The sequence below is a fragment of the Martes martes genome, assembly GCF_963455335.1.
Source record: "Martes martes genome assembly, chromosome: 2".
Lineage (NCBI taxonomy): Eukaryota > Metazoa > Chordata > Mammalia > Carnivora > Mustelidae > Martes > Martes martes.
This window is the reverse complement of record NC_137889.1, coordinates 29,503,106-29,527,925: the sequence shown is the minus strand read 5'-3', so window position 1 is coordinate 29,527,925 and position 24,820 is coordinate 29,503,106.

Sequence of the window (24,820 nt, the reverse complement as noted above, 5' to 3'; positions counted from 1 at the left end):
AGAATAGGGTTGGCATTTCCCAGATATTGTATCCCAACAATCTGGACATCTGGACAACTGTAGTTCTATAGATATGAGTGTATTTGTAGGGAAAATGTGACCAAATAATTTGAAATTCAGTATAATCCTTCCAAGTCCAGGCTGTCCAGTTACTAGACTCACACAGATAACAGATCACAGATCTCTGGCCAAATACTCCTCCCTCTGAACATAAATAAAAGAGTAATCTGGCTTACAGACTGTCCTCCTGGATTCTTGGTTTCAATGAATTAGTTTACAGAAATCAATCATTCTTAGATTTGTTGTGTATAATTTGGAAGATAGGTTGGTTTTGTTTTGTTTTAGACCATCCGAAACACACATACACGCACAGTGCCCTATGTAGAGTGATGGCTTCACCTCGGGCTTCTCGTGTTCTCTGAATCTTGATCTATGTATTATACCTAGTCTCAGAAAAATCCTTCACACTGAAATGAAACTGCTAACAGTTGGAGATGCATACCTCTTAGAGAAGGAGCAGCTCTTAACAACATCAAAATCTGAACCTGAGTAAAGAAATGCTCAATGACAGAGCAGGCTGCATGCAAGCAGATGAGAAAAATATCTGGGGACTACAACGCTTACCGGACCCGCCTAAAATCATTACTACCTAATTGGTAACCTCATCTATGTATAACTTGGCCCTGATGGGACCAACAAACCTTTTTCTGGTTAGGTATCAAAGTTAAGCTTTTGGGGAATGAAGATAAAAGGGTAGTGCATTTGATGGCAGTTTAGAAATACACACCACAGGGTATATTACACAGTCAAGTGATAGTCATGATCCCTTCCAAAACAGAAACAGAACTTTAAGGAACAGCTCTTTATGCAAAAAGCAGGATAGATTGGAAGGAACAGAGGTTGAAGGCAGAAAACCTAATTGTAGCACGTTTTCTGATGGTGCATCTAAAAATCTGTTCATAGACTCCACATGAGTCAAGTTTCTCAGTGCAAGCAAGACTGGCTCTTCCCAACAGAAAATTCTGTTCCTGAGTTTTCTTGCCTAATGATGGCTTAGCTACAAGTATAGAAACTTCTGTGAGAATCTTGACAGGAACAACTTACATTTCATTGAAAGAGGAAAACAATCTCACTGCTTCATCAACAACTCCGGCGACATAAGACAATACAGCAACAACCCTGGTCCTTTCCCAATGGGACAAACACAAGCAGACCAAGTCACTACACAGTCTCCTAGCAGGAGCTCTCGCGGATTGGGGAGACAGGCCCATCCTCTGATCAGAGCGTGATGCTCGCCCCTGCACCACTTTGCTCTGAGCCTTCTGCCCATCTTCTTCTTTCTCTCTTTAAATTATGTCCGGGAGCCCTGTTCCATTAAAATACACTCCATCTGAGCAACCTCTGACAAAGATGTATAGGCCCCTCATGCAGGCTAATAATTTAACATCCCAAGCAGGCTAATCCACTTGCCCCTTCAAACCTGTACTCTTGGATCATTTGTTCACATTTAATTGGAGGAGAGGTTGAGAGTAGCCCTGGGGGAAGGACAGAGAAGGGCTCCAGTAGCAGGCCGCGGTGCTCAGACTCTCTCCCTTGTTCTGCACAGTCATTTCTGGCCCCAGACACTTCTATACACCCTCACCCAAACAAAAGTTCTGAACATAGATGTTCAGAAACATCTATGTTTCTGAACCACGACCCTAGTGGGGTCTCACTCCCTTTTCCTAAAAGGTTTTTCCCCCCAAAAATATTTTATTTATTTATTTATTTAATTTGTCAGAGAGAGAGAGAACAAGCAGGCAGAGTGGCAGGCGGAGGCATAGAGAGAAGCAGGCTCCCCGCTGAGCAAGGAGCCCGATGCGGGACTCAATCCCAGGACCCCGGGATCACAACCTGAGCCAAAGTCAGCAGCCTACCCGACTAAGCCACCCAGGCATCCCTCCTAAAAGGTTTTTGAACTTCTTAGAAAAGTAGGTATCATCTAGCTTCTACAATTTTTCTATATGAGTTAAAGGCTCTGCTACTTCCTAGCAGTGTGACTTTGGACAATTATTTAATCTCTCTGTGCCTCAATTTCCAAATCTGTAAAAGAGTAATAATAATACTAGCTACATCATAGGGTTCCTGTGAGATTTAGAGAAGTTAACACACTTAATACACTCAGAACAGTGCCCGGCACAGACTGAGCTGCAAACGAGCATTTGCTATTATTAGTAGACTATGAAGACGAATTTGGATCATTACAATTTTCCCAATCTCCTCTCATTTTCAGAAACATTCAGTCTCTCCAGGAATGTCTGCTGCTCCACACAGATTGGCATTTTGGACATCTGCTTGGGGGGCCCAGTCCTTGATCGGCCTCCAAGTCCATAATAGATAACCATGCCAAAGTGTGATACAAGAAATAAGTAGTTAATTAAATTAAATAGAAATAGTTCTGTCTTCTCAAAGTATGGAACACTCAGATGGATATACAAAGCCTTTCGTGGGTACAGGAAGAGTCGGGACAAAATCATTGGTGACAGCAGTGCGAGGTGGAGGTCAAAGGCTGGGGGTGTTAAAAGAAAACATACCCAGCATCTGAACGAAATACAATCACGGTCTTGAAGAGATATCTGCACGTGTGTGTTCACTGCAATATTATTCACAGTAACCAACACATGGAAACAACCTGAGTGTCTACCAACAGATGAATGGACAAAGAAAGTAGGGTATAGATATGCGTGGAATGTCATTCACCCATTAGAAAACGAAGGAAATCTTGCCATATGCAACAACATGGATGGACCTTAAGGATATTTCTAAGTAAAATAAGTCACACAGAGAAAGACAAATAGTGTATTATCTCACTTATATGTGGACTCTAAAAAAAAAGCTAAACTCAGCAACTAAAAGTAGGATGGTGGCTGCCAGGGGCTGAAAGGTGAGGGAGAGATGTTGGTCAAACGGTATATAATTCCAATTATAAGTTCTGGGGATTTATGTACAGTGTGTGACTATAGTTAATAGTATTATATTATATACTTGAAAAATGCTAAGAAAGTAGATATTAAATGTTTTTACTGCAGAAAAATGGTAGCTATGTGATGGATGATAAATGATGAATGTGTTAACTAGCTTTATTATGGTAATCATTGCATAATATATATGTATATCAAATTACCACTTGTACTCCTTAAACTTACACAATGTTATATGTCATCTATATGTCAATAAACTGGGTGGGAGAGATGAAAATATACCCAAACCTACATATTCGAATACTGACTTAACACACGTAGTGCTTAAGAAACTATATACTTTTTTCAGTGATGTTATATTTGAAAACATTTTTGGAAATATGGAAATTTTCAGAAAGTCAAATTAGAAGGCACACGTGAAAATAAATCATCTTTTTTTTTTTTTTTTTTTTTACTCCAGCTTCTGTTGGGCAGGGGTTTTCTTCCATTGTACTTGCTAGATGTGATATGGAAGTTTTTTGGCTATTTCTGAAAAGAAACTTACAAATCAAAATTTCTATTTTTCTACCACTGAGGCTGTCCAAATCTCAGTTCTGAAAGTGGCAGTAACATTTGAATAAGGTACTTAACTTGTATTTTAGAAAGTTATATAGAATTCCTACAATTTTTATTAAGAAAATAAACTGCATTACTTTGTATTCATTTTATTGATCTTACGTATTACTAAACCACTGCATTTTCCAGGTAAATCAAATTCAAGAACTCATAATCCCGCCCCCAAAAATGAATAAAATGAAATTAGCCATGTATTTATTCCACAACAGCAGTCTAAGTTTTAATGAGAATATTTGTAAAGTAATTCTGAGTTCTTACTCTGTGAATGCAAATCATTGGTATTTAAGTCAGCAGATAAAACAGCCGCGGGTGACAGAGACAGGCAAGGTAAAGGGTCTAAACAGGTGCTTAATGGAAGTCTTTGAAGAGCTATTTCTGTTCTCTGCCTTGTAGCTGCTAATTTATCCTGCACACCACATTCCTTGACAGGAGTGGAAATGTACTGCTCTGGGAATGCTGACTGCATTATGGTGAAGTCATTTGTGACCGCTAAGTGGCTTGGATCCTAGCAGGACTGAGAGATATCAGAATTGCATTGGCCCATGCATTTCCACCAGAGATTCTGCTCAGTGGACTCTTACGTATTTATCATCACAGCTTCACCCCTGAAGAGGTACTCAGCTAGGTTTGCCTTCAAATTCCGATTGGTATGAGTTTACGGAAACACAACAAGCAGGGCACATATATGGAGTTGCAGTCCTTAGGAAAATTACAAGGAAAATCCACAGCTTGTCACGCCTGATACCAAGCCTGTTTGGAAAGTGTCAAGAGCGTGCAGGAACCTTCGGGCTGTGGCACAAGCACCTGGTTGACCTCTGGAATGGTAAAACACTAGCCAGAAAGGACAAAACAGCACAAAGCCCATACGTGGTTAATTTTAGACACTGAACATAAGAAGTGCCATCAACCAGTTCTAGCAGTGGAATTATATTAGCTCTTTCTTTTATTTTATAAAGAAAAACGAAAGTTTTTAATAGCAAAATCCTTAAACATAAAGCCCCATGTTTTGCAAGATTAATAGCCTCTGTAAAGCTCTTCCTTGTTGGAAAATTAGAAAGACGTAACAGAGTATAGGAGAATGCTAGCCTTACCCACTCAGTGAACAACGGTTTTTCCACACTTAACCATCATAGCACTGGAGAGACAAAGTAAATTAATACAGCCCTTGAAGCACTTACTGTTTCCAAAGAGACAGATAAATAACAACCCCACATGTGAGGGGGCTACACACATCAGAAAGAACATCCTCTAGGTTTGAGGACAACCAACTATGCGGGGGAGTTCAACTTCATAAACGAATTTACAAGATGGCTTAATGGTTGAGAATTCACTCTAAAGAATTAGGGGAAGAAGAGTCTAGAACAGCTTTCTCTGGGTTTGGAAACACAAAAGCACTTGGCATATTGGGAGGTGTTACAAGTTGAACTGTGTCCCCCCCAAATTCATATGTTGAAGTCCTAACCTCAGTACCCCGGAAAGTGACCATAACCGAAAAGAGGGTCATTGCAGATGTAATTAGTTGATTTAGGATGAGATCATACTGGAGCAGGGTACACATTGTATAATGGGGAAATTTGGACAGAACAATCACACAGGGGAACACTGTGGGGATGAGGACAGGTATCAGGGAGATGCGGGAGAAGCGAAGGCACACCCAGGATTGCCAGCAACCGCAGAAGCTTGGGGAGTGGACTGGGTCAGGCTCTCTCTCACCGCCCTCAGAGTTGTGACCGCGTTGCTAGCACCTGGGTCTCAGGCTTCCAGCCTGCAGAACTGTGAGACGATACGTTTCTGCTTTTTGTCGCCTGGTTTGTGGTACCTTTTTAAAGACAACATTAGGAAACGAACACAGGGGGAATGGTGAGAAGTTTTGTTTGGTTGATCCTGCAGGTATGAAGTGGAAGAGACGGACCATAAGGGAATGAAGCTGGAAAGGAGACGAGGCCCTTATTCAGAATGTTTTTTGTCAAAATGAACAAGTCCATCTCAGATTTGTTGATGAAAGGGAACAGCGATTTTTAACGAAAGGATGAAACTCTGGGGAAGGTAAGAAGCTGGCGGCTTAAACAGGTGGCAGAAACCATAATAAAGAGTCCTTAACCCAGAATTCAGGGACTCAGATGAAAGATTAGAAGACTGTGAAACCCTTGCAATTTCAGGTAAAATTTTGTGTAGTCATGAATCATTACAGACTATTAGTTAAGTGCACGCATTTTGAAGTCAGGCACCAAGTCCAAATCCCCATTCAAACACATATTAGTTCAAGGCCATCATCAAACTATTTCTCTTCCCTAAGGCTCGGTTTCCTCAACCGAAAAAGGGGGATGACGTCATACTATATGTTGCTAATGAGACTATAATGGTATACAGTACATAAAGTACTTAGTACAGTGACATAGAGTAAGTGCTCTTTCATAAACGTCTCCTATTATTGTTTAGTTATTTTCATTCTCCATGGACAGGTGATGCCTTAATGTTGAATTCATAGAGATCACTGTCACATTAAGGTTTTGATGCTCTCAAAGCCCACCTCTTAATGAAGAGTATGGCAAACAAAGTTAAGCCTTCAAATTCTAGATCCATATTAAAATTGGCTTAAATAGGTAAAATAAATGATGTTTCTTTATTAGGAAAACACAGTGAATGGACTATTTTAAAACTCAGCATTAATAATAATTCTCTCGAACTGATAGTTACCACAGGGGACAGGAGTGGGAGGGAAGGATGAAATAGGTGATAGGGTTTTAAGGACAGCACTTGTTGTAATGAGCACCGAGTAATTAAAAAAAAAAAAAGAATATCCTGAAATAATTCACTAAAAAAAAAAAAATAATAATAATAATCCTATCTCCAGTAGAGATAAGTGAAGAATATAATTAAGTTCTAGTTAATTGGGCAAAGTTCTTTAAATCTTTGGGGCTAAAGTGACCAACAAAAACTGTCTGAGAAACTGTCATATACATGTTAAATCAGTAAACAAGTACATGTGTGAATGCTTGCATGCACAATATGGCTATGGCCAATTCAACATTATGAGGTATAGCTGATTGACCACTGATGTATATACAAGTCTTGACAAATCCATTTCAAAAGAATGACCTACGGCAGCTAACATTCAAATTCACACTAACCAGATTACAATGGATTTATGCTCCAATACTTTACATTTCCCACAATTTTAAAGTAGCTTTTAATTGGAGATGAGTGGAAGTCGTGTTGTATAATATTTTAATGCCAAACTGTAGTTCTGATTATATCATAAACGTTTAGGGCACCTGTTAGTGAGGTTAAGTCCTCTCCATCTTTTTAAGACAAAGGCCTTATATTCCTAGTTGTGGAAGAGGGAAAAACCTACTATTTCTCTAATTGAGTACCTGGCCCAAGATCATATGCTCACTGGAATCAGATTTAAGCCAGTCTGACACAAAGCTTTTATCTACGACATCTAACTGGCTTCCCAACTCTGTATTAATAACGCAAAGATAAGAACAAAGAGAAGGAGGATTAATACTTCCTGAGTACCTACTAAGTACTAGACATTTTGGCATGGATTATCTCATTTTATTATCACTTTTATCTCCATTTTTCAAAATTTACCATTTAATATGGGATAGAGGCAGGGTGACTCTCCAAGTTTTCTGACTCCAAGTTCACTGTTCTTTTCACTACACAACAGAAGACTGCCTTCTCAGCTTCCCCCCAAATATCCAAGCTTAGTTTTCTCTCTTCTGACATAATCTTGTAAATTGTACTTTACTGTCTTAGGTTGGGTTTCACAGATACAGACCTCATATCAAGAATTTGAGTGCACAGTTTCTTTGAGAGGTATTTCTAGGCAGGATCCTTAGGGAAGTGGCGAAGTAAAACCAATAAAGGGCATGTTGATGAGCAAATTACCACTGGGGGGAACTGGGATCCACTCCACTAAGTGGAGCACATCTGAGTTGGGGTGAGTTAGCAGGGTTATCTACCCACTAACTCCCGTTAGTTAATAGCCGAAAGCTGTTCCGGGAACTCTTACTCCCAGGCTCTTAATAGTTGGGTGGTACCAGAAAGCCCTCAGGCAGGAAGCAGAAGGTGCTTGCCTTCTGAAATCTGAAGTCCTGGGGAACAGTAAGCTCCCCCAAAATAAGCGGGTGAGGTGCAAAGAGGCACAGTGTTTGCTACAACTATTGTCTTCATTTTCTAAATATGGCAGCTGAAGATCACAGAAGCTAAGTGTCTTGTCCATCTTACACAAGGATTATGAATTGGCTAACAGCGAACTCTGCGAGACGCTATCACTTATCCCAAGCCAATGTGTTTCTAATGGTGAGAAGGGACAAATGTATACTCTAGAGTGTTTTCCTATTAACAGTCTCTTTTCCCAGTGAGGAGTTGTTATTTTGACCTCCTTATACTTCTTTCCTTTCAGTTATTAGCTTTCAGTTTATCAGCTCTCTCTAACTTCTGAAACAGTCAACGTGGTCTCCTCTCTGCCTTCTTAAGGTGTCACTCCCCACCCCAGCCCCATTTTAACTTAGTCACTGCTGTAAAGACTGTATCTCCAAATAGGTCATATTCTGAGGTACTGCAGGTTATAACATCAATATATAAACTCAACCCAGAACAGTACCTACAGGAAGAAGTAAATTAGACCCAGAGAACTGACCATTTATTTTTGGTTTTTAGGGTTAGGAATAATCTTGGGTTTTGGCATTTTAAAATAATTGTCACATTTTTAAAGATTTGACAGTTTGAAATTCTGAAAGATTAGTCTTACAAGTAAAATGTAAGACATGAAACTGAGTCGTTGATTTTAGACTTGGAATTTTAAGTTGAACAGCATGAGTTTTTGGCTAAGTTTGTAAATAATATTAGGAAATTTTTAAAGAACTTAGATTCTCTATATTTTTACAGTATAATTAAATAGAATTACATTACAACATCAAAGTATATGGGAAAATTTTGCTTGCTGAACATTTATTTAAAATATGTAAAAATAGAATCTATTATGTTACATTTATAAATGAAGTTTGAAACATTTTAGGAGAGTTTAGCCAAGTTTGTAAATGGGACAGAATATTTAGGAGAATATAAAAATATTAATCAAATTTTCTTGGAAGTGATTGTTAAATGTTACTAGATTTATAACTATAATAATACTATTTTTAGGTCGAACTTGAAAGCTTAAGGGAAAACTAAGTTTTTCAATTTTTCACTTTAATAAATTGAATATTAATTTTTTAAAAGCAGCCACCAATAGCATTTCTTGTGCATCAATCTGCCCTCAAGAATGCAAAAATCCCATTTCAGGTCTAAGACTCTCATGTGAAAAAGAGCTACATTTTTAACTTAAAACTACATTTTTCTCTTATTACAAAAGCAGCACATACCTATTATGGAAACGTTTGAAACCTCTGAGAATATTTTTAAAGATGTGAAGACATTAATGAAAAGATAATAAAACAAAAATTATATAATTCAAGAGATAATTACAGTCAACATCCTTGTAGGAAGTATCTGCAGATGTCAGTGTTGTCAGTGTGTGGTTTCCAGACCAGGGCACCAGCAGCACCTGGGAATGAGTTGCAAGACTAGCACTCTTACCTCCCTCCACCCTCCAGACCTGAGTAAGTTTCTGGGAGAGGGGCCCAGCAGTCTGGTTAGAACAGTCCTTCCAGATGATTCTGTTGTAGGCTAAACTTTGAGAGCCACTGACACATAACCATAATTGTTTCCACAGCATAAATACCTCTGAGTGCTTGTGTTGCTCAAAGGATTTTTTGTGTTTTGGTTTATTGTTATTATTATTTTCACTAAACTTTAGACTTTATTTAGATTGCATCAGTTCTTCCAATAAAGCCCTTTTCTACTCCAGGATCCAGTACAAGATCCTATATTACATTTAGTCATCATGTCTGCTTTGTCTCCTCAGTTCTGTGACATTTAGGCTTTCCTTGTTTTATAAGACCTTGGTATTTTTTCTTTTAAGATTTTATTTATTTATTTGACAGAGAGAGAGACAGTGAGAGAGGGAACACAAGCAGGGAGAATGGGAGAGGGAGAAGCAGACTCCCTGCTGAGCAGGGAGCCCATGTGGGACTGAATCCCAGGACCCTGGGATCATGACCTGAGCAGAAGGCAGAAGCTTAATGACTGAGTCACCCAGGAGCCCCCTAGACTTTGGTATTTTTGAAGGGTATTTGTGAAATATTTTGTTGAATGTCCCTCATTTGGGGTTTCCTCATGATTATTAGATTGGAGAACAATACTGGAGAGGTGAGGTACCCTTCTCATTGCATCCTATCAGAGGATATGTGATATCATCATGATTTATTACTAGTGATGTTAACCTTGACCACTTGGTTAAAGGTGTCTGCCAGATGTCTCCACTGTAAAGTTTTTTCCTTTTCCATACTTCATTCTTTGCAAGCAAACCACACAGTCCAGTCAAGCACTCAAGGGAAGGGACATTAAGCTCTACCTCTCAAAGGAGATAGTACCTCCATAAATTCTTTGGAGTTGTTCTGTAAGAAAGATTTCCTCTCCGCCATTGATTGATTGATTGACTGACTGATTTACATCAGTATGGATTCATGGACATTTGTTTTATTCTTTGGGTTATAATTCAATACAACATTTATTTGTTTCTCCCTCACAGTATTCTAGCTTTTGCCAACTCTTTCAGAGTGGCTTCTCTGTTTTTCCAGCTTTACGGAGGTAGAATTCACCGGTAAAATTGTAATATATTTAACATGCACCACATGATGATTTGATATGCATACATAATGAAAGGATTCCTACCAAGTTAATGAACACATCTATCAGCTCACATACTAGCTTTTTTGGAGGAAGAGGTAAAGACACTTCAGATTTAATCTTTTAGCAAATTTCAATTATATAATTCAATATTATCAACTATAGTCACAATGCCATAAATTAAATCTTCAGACTTCATTCAACTTATAACTGAAAGTTTACTCTTTTACCAGACTCCTCCTGTTTGCCCCTGGCAACCACCAGTCTACTCTCTGTTTCTATGAATTTGACTTTTTTTTTCCCCCCTAGATTCTACATGTAAGTGATACCATGGAATATTTTTCTTTCTCTGTCTGGCTCCTGTTTTTTGTTTATCCCTCCTTCCTTCTGGCACTACAAGGTGTCCCAGGGTTCTTATTTGGTATTTTCCACACCCAGCCCCTATAATCAATCATTTTTCTTGATTCCTTTAACTGGAGGATTGTATTCAGTAACCAAGATCTGGGGACAGGATGTGTTTGTTGCCACTAGGGTATTACTAATCTTAAACCTTCTCATGGGCAGAGCTAGGAAATACATATACTTTTAAGGATTCCATTATATGTTGCAAAATTGTTCTCTAACTTTTTTTCTAGCTTACATCATACCACTAATGTATGATAGAGCAAGTTTTCCTTAATGTTTTTAGAAAAGGATCATTATGATTTATTCTATTAAAACCTTACCAATTCAATAAATTCTAAAAAATGGTATATCCATGCAATTTTTATTTCTGGGTTAATTAAATATTTTCCATATATCCACTATGCATTTTACTTTTTCCTTTCATAAATTTTCTCTGTGGCATTTGCTCATTCATTATTCTACTACTGGTCATTTACTAACTATGGCAAAAGAAACCGTTTAAACTTAATGCTATTCAGATATTAAGGTAAGAGAAAATGAACATACTAATAGCCATGTCTAGCAAACCTCATGACTTAATTATATTTAGAGAACGAAAGAAAAGCTATTTAGTTATCATTTTGACCTGCAGCTTACCTGGAGAGACAATTGTTGGAACAAATTCCAGAGCAGAATAAAATATTGAGACATCTCAGGTTGACCTCCCATTGCACTGGTAGCTGACAGCAATCACTAGCATCCTATGAGTTTCTATGAAGTATGGACTGATTAAAAGTTCTTCTGTGCTCTTGTAGAAAAAGTCATGATTTAGTTGTGTGTTGGCCTGATTTATAAGGATTGGCAAGCTGCACGAACTCTTTCTTCTGAACTTACATGGGGCCCATGAATTTTGCTGTACCTGCAAAGGAATATTAAGATAGAATTTGAAGTTTAGAAGTGTGGTACGGATGATTATAATCAGGACATTTCATTTATATTATAGTTGCTTTACGATAAGATATTCAAGAGTGGTTATATGATTTAACATAGGCTTGGGGAAAAGAAGATAATGGGCATTTGAGGTACAAGACTAGGTCTGTTGCCTTGAATAGTATCATAAGGCCCTCAAACCCTCAAAAACCTGGCAATACCTTCCCTCTCGCTTACTTCAACCACCATTCTTTGCTCCAGCCATACAGAGGTCATTGCTATCCTTTGACCTTGCCAGGGAAACACAAGGGCATTTGCACACATTGTTTTCTCTGGGTAGACCATTCTATCTCCACATATCCACATGGCTCCCACCATCTGCTCTTACAAGTCTGCTCAGATGTTACCTTCTCAATAAGAACACCCTGACCGTGGTGTTACAATGACAATCCCTCACTCTTAAATCTCTTTGTTAAGATAATGCTAGCAACTATAACAGATAAAATCCCAATTCTCAATGGTTTACAACAATGGAAGTTTTTTTCACTCAAATTCCAAATAGTAGATTGATGGGACAGATGGTGGCTCTTTCCAACACAGTCATTCAGGGACTCATGCTGATGGAGGCTCTGCTATCATTAGCATGTCAATTCTAAGCATGTCCCAGAATCAATAAAGAAAGAAAAAGATAGCGAAAGCAAGAGACTTTGATATGTCAAGAGAACTCACTCAGCATCATTCTACCCCCACTTCATTGGCACAAACTCAGTCACACAATGATATGTAAAACTATAAGAGAGACTGAGAGATGTGATCTAGCTATGCGCACAGGAGGAAAAGCAAAAAGGTTTAACAACTAACAGTCTCTTCCATGCACATAGTAGGCACTTATTAAATATTTGTTCGCAGAGTGGATAAATAAACACATTAATGGTATGGGTAATCCATTCATGTTAAGAGGGGTGTGAGAGATTCAATGAATGATAAACATGATGTCTGATGGTTTCAAGGGTTTTGTATTTAAGTGGGGACATATGCGCTCATTTAAAAAATTATCACGCAAAGCAAGAGATAAGGAACAAATAGCAGTTATAAACAGGACTTCAGGAACTCAGAGGACCGACCCAGCTCTTGAGTACTGAAATGGTCATGAAAATTTTTGAAGGAGGTAGGACTCTCTCAATTTGGGTCTTTAAAGAAGGGTTAGGATTTTAGTAAGTGGAGAAAAAGGAAAGAATAAATCAGATGGGAGAACACGAAGAACAAGGATGAAGACACAGGAAAACTTGGGGTAGGCCTACTTATGTATTTCAGACAGGGAAGCATATCAATCAAGATAGGCTACATTATCTTATAGTAAAACATCATGGACATCTCAGAGCTTTAGCACAACAAAGGTTTGTTTCTAGCTCATTTTACATGTCACTGGAAGTCAGCTGGGACCTCCATTCTATTCTCCAGTGTGTGCTTGGGGGCCCAGGTTGATAGATTAGTTGCTATGGAGAACACTGTCAGTAATTGTGGCTAAAGAAAACACAGAGCTCTGGAGGAGGGTCTTACCTTACCAGTTAAACTCTTCTACTTGAAAGTGACATATGTCACTTCCACTTAAACTCACCAGCTAGGAACAGTCACATGACATATCCCCAAATGGGAAGAATTTGAATAATTGGTGAACACCACTGAAGACCATCACAAAGGGCAGTGGAGAATGAAGTTAGACTAAAGGTACCGGCATTGTCTTCAGTTTGTACCAACAGCACACCTGGAAATTAATTCAAACTGCAAAATCCTGGCAGACTCCGAAACAAGCCTCTTCACCCAGACTCGCTTTTAAATTCTCTGTTTGTGTGCCTCCTCGCGGCAAGTCTCCACTCGGATATTTATGGTTGCTTTATTTATCAATTTATTATTCAACACACATTTGAGCCCCCATCAGGCCAGGTGCTGGGTACACGGAGGTTAATGAAGCAGTGATGTTCCCTGGCTTGACTGAATGTGATAAGCTGCAGGAGATTGCAAAAACAGCACTGATCACACACACACACACACACACACACACACACACACACACATCCAAGAATCATCAGAGGCATGGTCTCATTGCTTACCTGCGCATGGTGGCCGAAGGAGGTGAAACGTCTATCACGTATGGAAGTGCCTTACTTATTCCTTCCACCTTCGCTGAGGCTCTGAGCACGATGCTAGGCACACAATAGCAGTAATTCCCTCTGACCTGCAGTTTTGATTTTGCTCTCAGAGGTTTCAGTTACCCACAGTCAACTGTGGTCCCAGAGCAGTGGCTCCTCCTTCTGACCAATCAGAAGTCCGAGAACATGGGTGGTCGCCTAATGCTACGTCATAGCACACGCGTCACAACGCCCACCCACGTCACAGCACTCACGTCGAAGCGCCTCCGTCACAGAGCCCAAGTCACAGTATCCACTTTGCAGCACCCAAGTCACTCACCTCCTTTGTCTTACCAGGTGGCTATTTTATCATCTCACAGCATCACAGCAAGAAAGGTAAGTACCCTACACGGAAGGCATTTTGAGAGAAAGACCATGTTCACATACTTTTATTCAGCCTATTGTTATAATTGTTCTATTTTATTACTTATTATTGTTAATTTCTTACAGTGCCTAATTCATAAATTAAACTTTATCGTTTAAGTATGTAAGTATAGGAAAAAAAAGTATATATAGGATTTTGTGCTATCTGCGGTTTCAGGCATCCTCTGGGGGTCTCAGAACACATCCTGTGTGGATAAGGGAGTTTACTGTAGATGCTGTACTGCTGTTCCCTCTTGCAGTCAATTCTCTTACCACTCTCTTTCCCTTAATCTCCACTTCTGTCCTTCTCTTTACTGGCAGTGACAGACCCACCCCAAATTATATTCTTTTTTTGTGAAAAGTACTAACTCTATTCACAAAAGAGCTGGCAAAGAATATTGTTTCAGCTTTTTCATTTCTTAAGTAAGCAGAGTGATGAATTTACCTAGCAAAGAAAGTGCCAAAGATAAATTTTGTGGATAATAAAAGTTCTTAACAAAGGCAGGTGGATTGATTTGAGTTCTGCCAAACACAGGTCTCCTGCTGACCTGCCCTCATTCTACAACTCAGCACAGAGTGAGCCATTTATGCAGTATTTGAAAAGTGCTTTAAAAAAAAAAATCATGACTGGGATTTAGAAAGCAAGCATGCATGGAAAGAAAAAAAAGAAACTTAAGCCTTATCTTTATTTAAAAAAAATGCTAGATTTAGCTTTTTTCACAATTTCGTGAGAAATGTAGACCTGGCACACATTAGACAATATTATTTGCTGCTCTGAATTTATTTTTCCTATAAGAAATATTCTGACTTGGGGCACCTGGGTAGCTCGGTGGGTTAAAGCCTCTGCCTTCGGCTCATGTCATGATCCCAGGGTCCTGGGATTGAGCCCCACATCGGCCTCTCTGCTCCGCAGGAAGCCTGCTTCCTCCTCCCTCTCTCTGCCTGCCTCTCTGCCTACTTGTGATCTCTGTCTGTCACGTAAATATATAAAATCTTAAAAAAAAAAAAAAAGGAAAGACTCTCTTTCCTTTTATATATATATATATATATATATATATATATATATATATATTCTGACTTCCTAGCTGATATTGTCTACACACACACACACACAGGTATTTTTCAAATGGCTTTTTGGAATATTTGAAAAAGAACTAAGATATAATTATGAAAGGGGGAGGACAAGATGGTGGGGAAGTAGGAGGAGGCGCCATTTCAACCTGTACCCTAAAGTGAGCTGATTACCTACGAAATAACTCCGATCACCCATGAAATCAGCCTGAGAACAGAATTAGACACGTCTGGATCTCTACGGGGGGCAGAAGACGCCAGTGGGCAGGTAAAGCGGAGTGGGAACGTCAGACTGATATCGGAAGATAAACAAAAGGGGGAGGGAGCCACGAGAGGTGACCAATTGGAAAGTAATACCCCAGTACGAGAGTGCCCTTCACTGGGGACCAGCATTAACTTGGAGTCTGGTTGAAAGCACTCAAACAGAGCAAAGGATCGTGGGGGGGCGGGGATTGTGGGAATCGGGGCAGTTAGGAACAGGGGCGTAAATCCTCGGACCCAGTACAGCCACCCCGGCACCGAGCCAGAGAGAGTGCGCCAGAGAAACCAGGTCTTGGTCCTTGAGCCTCCAGCGCACCTGAGAACACGTGGGGTCTGGCTCCCGTGAGGAGCTGGGAGCCTCGCCAGCCGGCAGAAACACAGCCTTTTTGCATTCTCCACTCGAGCGCCGCGCCGTGCTATCAGAGCCTGAGACGTGCGCACCCCACACCCTCCCCTGAGAGAGGTACACGCAGGCGCAACCCCGGCGCTCTCAGACCTGGAAAGACCAGGCACTCCCAGCCTGGGCCAGCGGGAAAATCTCAGTGTGCGATCGCTGCTTGGAACCTCTCTGGCGGTCTGGAGCTGCCCAAACAGCCGCCGCTGCCGTGGTTTGGGGTACAAGCAGGAGTTCCTGTGTCCCCAGGGACCGCGACTTGGAACCTGCTCTGCCAGCGGCTGAGGGGGAACTTATGTGCTCTGGAGCACCCAGAGGGGAACAGACTGAGGCTTCTCTCTGAGAGGGAGGTCTGGGTGCAGTTTGCTTTCCTCTAAACCTCCAAAAACCATCAAAAAATGTCAAGGCGAGAGAAAAAAAAAATGAACAAACAAACATAAAAACCTCCAGAGAACAAAAGCCTGAAAAACTGGTTTCCTCAGAGCCCACCCCCTCGACGGGGGCGGGAAGACTTAACTCAGGGAACATTGCCTGAAAACCCACGTGGCAGGCCCCTCCCCCAGAAAACCAACCAGGAAAAAAAAGAAAAAAAAAAAAAAGACGACAAGAGAGCAACCACCACTACTTCATAGATACAACTTTTATTTTTAATTCGTTCCCACTATTCTGGTTCATTATTTTTATATATATAGATAATTTTTTAACCTATTTACCATCGAAGTGAGATGTCCAGAACATCAAATTCCATAATAACCTTTTAACCTGAACTTTTTGATACAAATACCCATGCTTTTCTATTTTTTAATTTTTTAAAAAATTTTAGTTTAGTTTATTCTTTTTTTATTTTTATTTTTTAATATTCATATAGAGTTAAACTCCAAGGTAATCCCCTTTCCCCAGTCAATGCTACCCCTATAGGTAAACCAATTTTTAATCCCCCTTTATCTTAGGAAAGTTGAGTCCTTTAACAAAGATATCAAGATACATCCAGGAAGAATCATAATAACCTTCCTCGCCCACACTGAAAATTTATAACCACTCACTGATCTTTTTCTTCCACCAGTGTTTCTGTGTGTTTGTGTTTGTCCTGATAGTATATAAATCTTATACTTGGGGTTCTTTTTGACGAGGTGGTTCTTCTTCTTTTTTTTTTTTTTTTTTTGCTTTTATATATATATATATTTTTTTTTTTTCTCTTGTCGTATACTTTTATCAGTCTTCTTGTTTGTCTGTTTTTGTTTGTATACTTCATAAATCTTACCTTGGGGCCCATTTGGGCTGAGCCTTCTCTTTTATCTTCCTTTTTTTCCCTGTCTCTCTCTCTCTCTTTTTTTCTTTTTCTTTTCTTTTTTCTCTCATTTGGATGGGGACTCCTGATTGCTCAGAAGCGTTCCAGGGTGCACCTTGACTGCACCACAGTTGATACATCCAGCTACATCTGTTCAGCCATCTCTCACCAAAATGACTAGGAGGAGGAATGCCCAACAGAAGAAAAATACAGAGGATGGGCCTTCTGCAACAGAGCTAATGGCTAGCGACATAGACGATATGTCGGAAAGGGAATTCAGGCTAACAATTATCCAGGCAATAGCTAGGTTGGAGAAAGCCATGGATGACCAAATGGACTTGATTAGGGCAGAACTGAAAGCCACCGGGGATGATGTTCACAATGTTAGGGCAGAACTGAAAGCCACAAGAGATGATGTTCACAATGGTCTCAATGAGTTCCAATCTAATCTAAATTCTCTAAAAGCTAGGGTAACTGAGACAGAAGGTAGAATTGGTGATCTGGAGGACAAACAGATAGAAAGAAAGGATCAGGAGGAAGCCTGGAACAAACAGCTTAGAAGCCATGAAAACAGAATCAGGGAAATAAATGATGCCACGAAACGTTCCAACATCAGAATTATTGGAATCCCTGAAGGGGAGGAGAAAGAAAGAAGTCTAGAAGTTATAGTGGAACAAGTTCTCCATGAAAATTTTCCCAATCTCACGAATGGAACCAGCGTTCATGTACTAGAGGCAGAACGGTTTCCCCCCAAGATGATAGATTCTCGAAAGTCCTCGAGACACCTAATAGTAAGAATGAAGAATTATAATTGTAGGCAGGCCCTCTTGAAGGCAGCTAGGACAAAGAAGCTCCTTACATACAGAGGAAAGCCCATCAGAATAACGTCAGACCTATCCACAGAAACCTGGCAAGCCAGAAAGGGCTGGCAAGATATATTCAGGGCACTAAATGAGAAGAACATGCAGCCAAGAATACTTTATCCAGCAAGACTGACATTCAAAATGGATGGAGAGAGAAAGACTTTCCATGACCAGCAAGTCTTAAAAGAGTATGCAACCAGCAAGCTGACACTGCAGGAAATATTAAGGGGGGTTCTATAAAGAGGAAAAATCCTAAGAATATCATTGAACAGAAATATAGAGACAATCTACAGAAAAAAAGACTTCAAAGGTAACACGATGTCAATAAAAACGTATCTATCAAAAATCACTCTCAATGTGAATGGCCTAAATGTGCCCATAAAATGACACAGGGTTGCAGATTGGATAAAACGACAGGACCCATCCACATGTTGTCTACAAGAGACCCATTTTGAACCTAAGGATACACCCAGACTGAAAGTGAAGGGATGGAGAAGCATCTTTCATGCCAATGGGCCTCAAAAGAAGGCCGGGGTAGTGATTCTCATATCAGATAAATTAGATTTTAAACTAAAGAGTGTAGTCAGAGATACAGAAGGACATGACATAATTCTTAAAGGGACTATCCAACAAGATGATCTAACAATTGTAAATATCTATGCCCCCAATATGGGAGCAGTCAATTGCATAAGAAAACTATTAATCAAGATAAAGAGTTATATTGATTTGAATACATTAATAGTAGGAGATCTTAACACGCCTCTCTCAGTAACAGACAGATCATCCAAGCAGAAAATCAGTAAAGAAACAAAAGCATTGAATGATACATTGGACCAGATGGACCTCATAGATATATACAGACCATTCCACCCTAAAACAACAGAATACTCATTCTTCTCAAGTGCACATGGAACCTTCTCCAGAATAGACCACATACTGGGTCACAAATCAGGGCTCAACCGATACCAAAAGACTGAGATTATTCCCTGCATATTCTCAGACCACGATGCTTTGAAACTGGAGCTCAGTCACAAGGAAAAGTTTGGAAGGAACTCAAACACCTGGAAGCTAAAGACCACCTTGCTTAAGAATGCTTGGATCAACCAGGAGATCAAAGAACAACTTAAACAATTCATGGAAACCAATGAGAATGAAGACACTTCGGTCCAAAACCTATGGGATACAGCAAAGGTGGTCCTAAGGTGGAAATACATAGCTATCCAAGCCTCCCTCAAAAAAATTGAAAAATCCAGAATACACCAGCTGTCTCTACACCTTAAAGAACTGGAGAATCGACAACAAGTCAAACCAACTCCACACATAAGAAGGGAAATAATCAAGATTAGAGCAGAGATCAATGAGGTAGAAACTAGAGATACAGTAGAACGTATCAATGAAACTAGAAGTTGGTTTTTTGAAAGAATCAATAAGATCGATAAACCATTGGCCACACTAATCCAAAAGAAAAGAGAGAAAGCCCAAATTAATAAAATTATGAATGAAAAGGGAGAGATCACAACTAACACCAAGGAAGTAGAAACAATCATCAGAAGTTATTATCAACAGTTATATGCCAATAAGTTAAGCAACCTAGATGAAATGGATGCATTCCTGGAAAACTATAAACTCCCAAAATTGAACCAGGAAGAAATTGACAACCTGAATAGACTGAAATCTAGTAACGAGATTGAAGCAGTGATCAAAAACCTCCCAAAAAACAAGAGCCCAGGACCTGACGGATTCCCTGGGGAATTCTACCAAACTTTCAAAGAAGAAATAACACCTGTTCTCCTGAAGCTGTTTCAAAAAATTGAAGCAGAAGGAAAACTTCCAGACTCTTTTTATGAAGCCAGCATTACCCTGATCCCCAAACCAAGCAAAGACCACACCAAAAAGGAGACTTCCAGACCAATATCACTGATGAATATGGATGCTAAGATTCTCAACAAGATCCTAGCAAACAGGATCCAACAGCACATTAAAAAGATTATCCACCATGACCAGGTGGGATTCATCCCTCAGTTACAAGGATGGTTCAACATTTGCAAATCAATGAATGTGATAGAACAAATCAATAAAAGAAGAGAGAAGAACCACATGGTCCTCTCAATTGATGCAGAAAAAGCATTTGACAAAATCCAGCATCTTTTCCTGATTAAAACTCTTCAAAGTATAGGGATAGAGGGAACATTCCTGAACTTCATAAAATCTATCTATGAGAAACCCACAGCAAATATCATCCTCAATGGGAAAAAGCTTGTAGCCTTCCCGTTGAGATCAGGAACACGACAAGGGTGCCCACTCTCACCACTCTTGTTCAACATAGTATTAGAAGTCCTAGCAACAGCAATCAGACAACAAAGAGAAATAAAAGGTATCCAAATTGGCAATGAAGAAGTCAAACTCTCTCTCTTCGCAGATGACATGATACTTTATATGGAAAACCCAAAAGACTCCACCCCCAAACTACTAGAACTCATACAGCAATTCAGTAATGTGGCAGGATACAAAGTCAATGTACAGAAATCAGTGGCTTTCTTATACACTAACAATGAAAATACAGAAAGGGAAATTAGAGATCGATTCCATTTATTATAGCACCAAGAACCATAAGATACCTGGGAATAAACCTAACCAAAGAGGTAAAGGATCTGTACTCGAGGAACTACAGAACACTCATGAAAGAAATTGAAGAAGACACAAAAAGATGGAAGACCATTCCATGCTCTTGGATCGGAAGAATAAACATTGTTAAAATGTCTATACTGCCTAGAGCAATCTATACTTTTAATGCCATTCCGACCAAAATTCCACAGGTATTTTTCAAAGAGCTGGAGCAAATAATCCTAAAGTTTGTATGGAATCAGAAGAGACCCTGAATCGCTAAGGAAATGTTGAAAAACAAAAATAAAACTGGCAGCATCATGTTACCTGATTTCAAGATTTACTACAAAGCTGTGATCACCAAGACAGCATGGTACTGGCATAAAAACAAAAACAGAGACCAGTGGAACAGAGAAGAGAGCCCAGATATGGACCCTCAACTCTTTGGTCACATAATCTTCGACAAAGCAGGAAAAAATATACAGTGGAAAAACGACAGTGTCTTCAATAAATGGTGCTAGGAAAACTGGACAGCTATATGTAGAAGAATGAAACTCGACCATTCTCTTACACCGTACACAAAGATAAACTCGAAATGGATAAAAGACCTCAATGTGAGACAGGAATCCATCAGAATCCTCGAGGAGAACATAGGCAGTAACCTCTTTGATATCAGCCACAGCAACTTCTTTCAAGATATGTCTCCAAAGGCAAAGGAAACAAAAGCAAAAATGAACTTTTGGGACTTCATCAAGATCAAAAGCTTCTGCACAGCAAAGGAAACAGTCAACAAAACAAAGAGGCAACCCACGGAATGGGAGAAGATATTTGCAAATGACAGTACAGACAAAAGATTGATATCCAGGATCCATAAAGAACTTCTCAAACTCAACACACACAAAACAGATAATCATATCAAAAAATGGGCAGAAGATATGAACAGACACTTCTCCAATGAAGACATACAAATGGCTATCAGACACATGAAAAAATGTTCATCATCACTAACCATCAGGGAGATTCAAATTAAAACCACATTGAGATACCACCTTACACCAGTTAGAATGGCCAAAATTAGCAAGACAGGAAACAACGTGTGTTGGAGAGGATGTGGAGAAAGGGGTACCCTCTTATACTGTTGGTGGGAATGCAAATTGGTGCAGCCACTTTGGAGAACAGTGTGGAGAGTCCTCAAGAAATTAAAAATAGAGCTTCCCTATGACCCTGCAATTGCACTACTGGGTATTTACCCCAAAGGTACAGATGGAGTGAAAAGAAGGGCCATCTGTACCCCAATGTTTATAGCAGCAATGGCCATGGGCGCCAAACTGTGGAAAGAACCAAGATGCCCTTCAACGGACGAATGGATAAGGAAGATGTGGTCCATATACACAATTGAGTATTATGCCTCCACCAGAACAGATGAATACCCAACTTTTGTAGCAACATGGACAGGACTGGAAGTAATTATGTTGAGTGAAATAAGTCAAGCAGAGAGAGTCACTTATCATATGGTTTCACTTATTTGTGGAGCATAACAAATAATATAGAGGACAAGGGTAGATGGAGAGGAGAAGGGAGTTGAGGGAAATTGGAAGGGGAGGTGAACCATGGGAGACTATGGACTATGAAAAACAACCTGAGGGTTTTGAAGGGGAGGGGAGTGGGAGGTTGGGGGAGCCAGGTGGTAGGTATTAAGGAGGGCATGTATTGCATGGAGCATTGGGTGTGGTGCAAAAACAATGAATACTGTTATGCTGAAAAGAAATAAAAAAAAAAAGACATAATTATGAAAAACATTATATAGTCACCCACCCAATAATTGGTAAGTACCATATTGTAGTAAAATCTTTTGAAGTCTAATCTTATAAAATTTACATTTTAAATTTTAGCCCCAGACATTCAGAAAATTACAAACAACTTCATAATTTTCCAAGATTCAAATCATTTCCAAGTAATGCTATGAGTCAGCAAACTTAAGACTATCATACTAGAGTACCAGAATATATATACACATGTGTATATATATAATATATATAGGCATTAATATTGCTCTAATATTAGGATACAGATTCTCCCCTATAAGGAGCTAAACAAAGAAAAACAATTATTCTAAAAAATATAAAAATGCACAACTTCCTAAATGAAGTCAATTTTGTCTGGCTTATTCCACATGGCAATATTTAAAAAAATAAATCATAGCATAAACAAATAAACAATCAGGCATAAATCAACCCTTTTGCTTCGGTTTTAGGAAAAAAATAGGAACTTGGGTCATTTAGGGAATATACATATATCTCTGAAAAGCCTATATAGCAAGATCATCTGAAGTACCCTCCCTCTCAGGGGAGGATTTTTGCTCTTTCTTATTCACCCCAGTTATCTCAACTTTCTTTCCATTAAGTTTTCTGAGCACTGAAGACTAGAAGTTGAATCAGTCTATGAGCTGACATTTTTGGGAGTAAGCGCAATGGGAGAAAAGATGGACTAGGGCAGGGCTATAATGAAAGATCATGAACCCTAGGCTGAATACAGAGACAGGAAAACAGAGAAAGAGCTCAGTGATGGAAAATGATAATATGTGGCTTCGGAGGGGCGCCTGGATGGCTCAGTGGCTTAAAGCCTCTGCCTTCAGCTCAGGTCATGGTCTCAGGGTCCTGGGGTCAAGCCCCGCATCAGGCTCTCTGCTCAGTGGGGAGCCTGCTTCCCCTTCTCTCTCTCTGCCTGCCTCTCTGCCTACTTGTGATCTCTCTCTCTCTGTCAAATAAATAAATATTAAAAAAAAATATGTGGCATCAGAGAGGATTTGGTGAAGTCCAACTACTATTGTAGTGAGGGCATGTTAGAAAGTTAGGAGAAAGGGCACAGGTTGTATTAAGAAGTGAATATCAATGAACAGTTTAAGAGGTAAGGAGATAGGTGCCTGGTTGCCTCAGTCTGTTAAGCATCTGACTCTTGGTTTCAGCTCAGGTCAGGATCTCATGGGTTGTGGGATCAAGCTCCAGGCTCAGCAGGGAGTCTGCTTGAGATTCTCTCCCTCTGCCCCTCCCCCACTTACACACGTGTGTGTGCTCTCTCTCTAATATAAATAAATAATCTTTGCAAGGGAAAAAAAGAGGTAATGTGAGCTGGACTGTGGCCCTGAGCACAAATAACAAGGCACAGGAGAGAGAGAAGATCCTTGGCCATGAGGAGGCTGAACGTTCTGTCTGTGTTATCAGCATAGTTGTTAAAAAACAAAGCAAACAAACAAAAAAACAGGAGTTGCTATGGAAAGCAAAACTGCACCTGTGGACCAGGTGTGGCATTACTCAGTGGACAAAGAGGATGTACTTGGATAGTGCAAGCAATGAAGATGGGAAGCAAACCCCAGAGCCAGCAACCGCTGCTTCTGAGCATTTTCTCAAGCACATTTCAAACCATAATAATAGCATTTATTGAGGACTTGCCATAGCCAGACACTCTACTAAGAGCTTTATATTCACATTCTCACTTACTATTCCCAACAACCTAAAGCCATTATTTTCCCCAATTTTATAGACTAGGAAAGGGAGTGAAAAAGGATGAATTTGCTCATGTAAACATTAAATTTGTGGAGCCCCTGTTGAATCCAGGCCACCTAGTCCAGATTTCATAGTTCTAAACACTAAACAATATGGTCACTCTGGAACCCCATCTAGGTGAGGCTAATGACCCTGGGTGGGAAGACTTTGGAACACTCACAAGAAAGTACAACCACTTGATCAAGACTAGTTTGGTAGATTTCAGAGGAGGGTCCTTAAAGGTAAGAAGACATAAACAGAAATGAAAACTACACTATGGCAAGCAAGTAGAAGCAAGGGAAAATCTATTTCCCATACCCCCAGGCAGACACCTTTATTAGACCTGCAAGAGTGCGCTGGTGGGAAAAAACACCATTTTTTTTTTAAAGATTTTATTTATTTATTTGACAGACAGAGATCACAAGTAGGCAGAGAGGCAGGCAGAGAGAGAGGAGGAATCAAGCTCCCTGCAGAGCAGAGAGCCCGATGTGGGGCTCGATCCCAGGACTCTGAGATCATGACCCAAGCCGAAGGCAGAGGCTTTAACCCACTGAGCCACCCAGGCGCCCCAAGAACACCATTTTGACCAAGGAGATTCTGTAGTGGCCGTGTGTT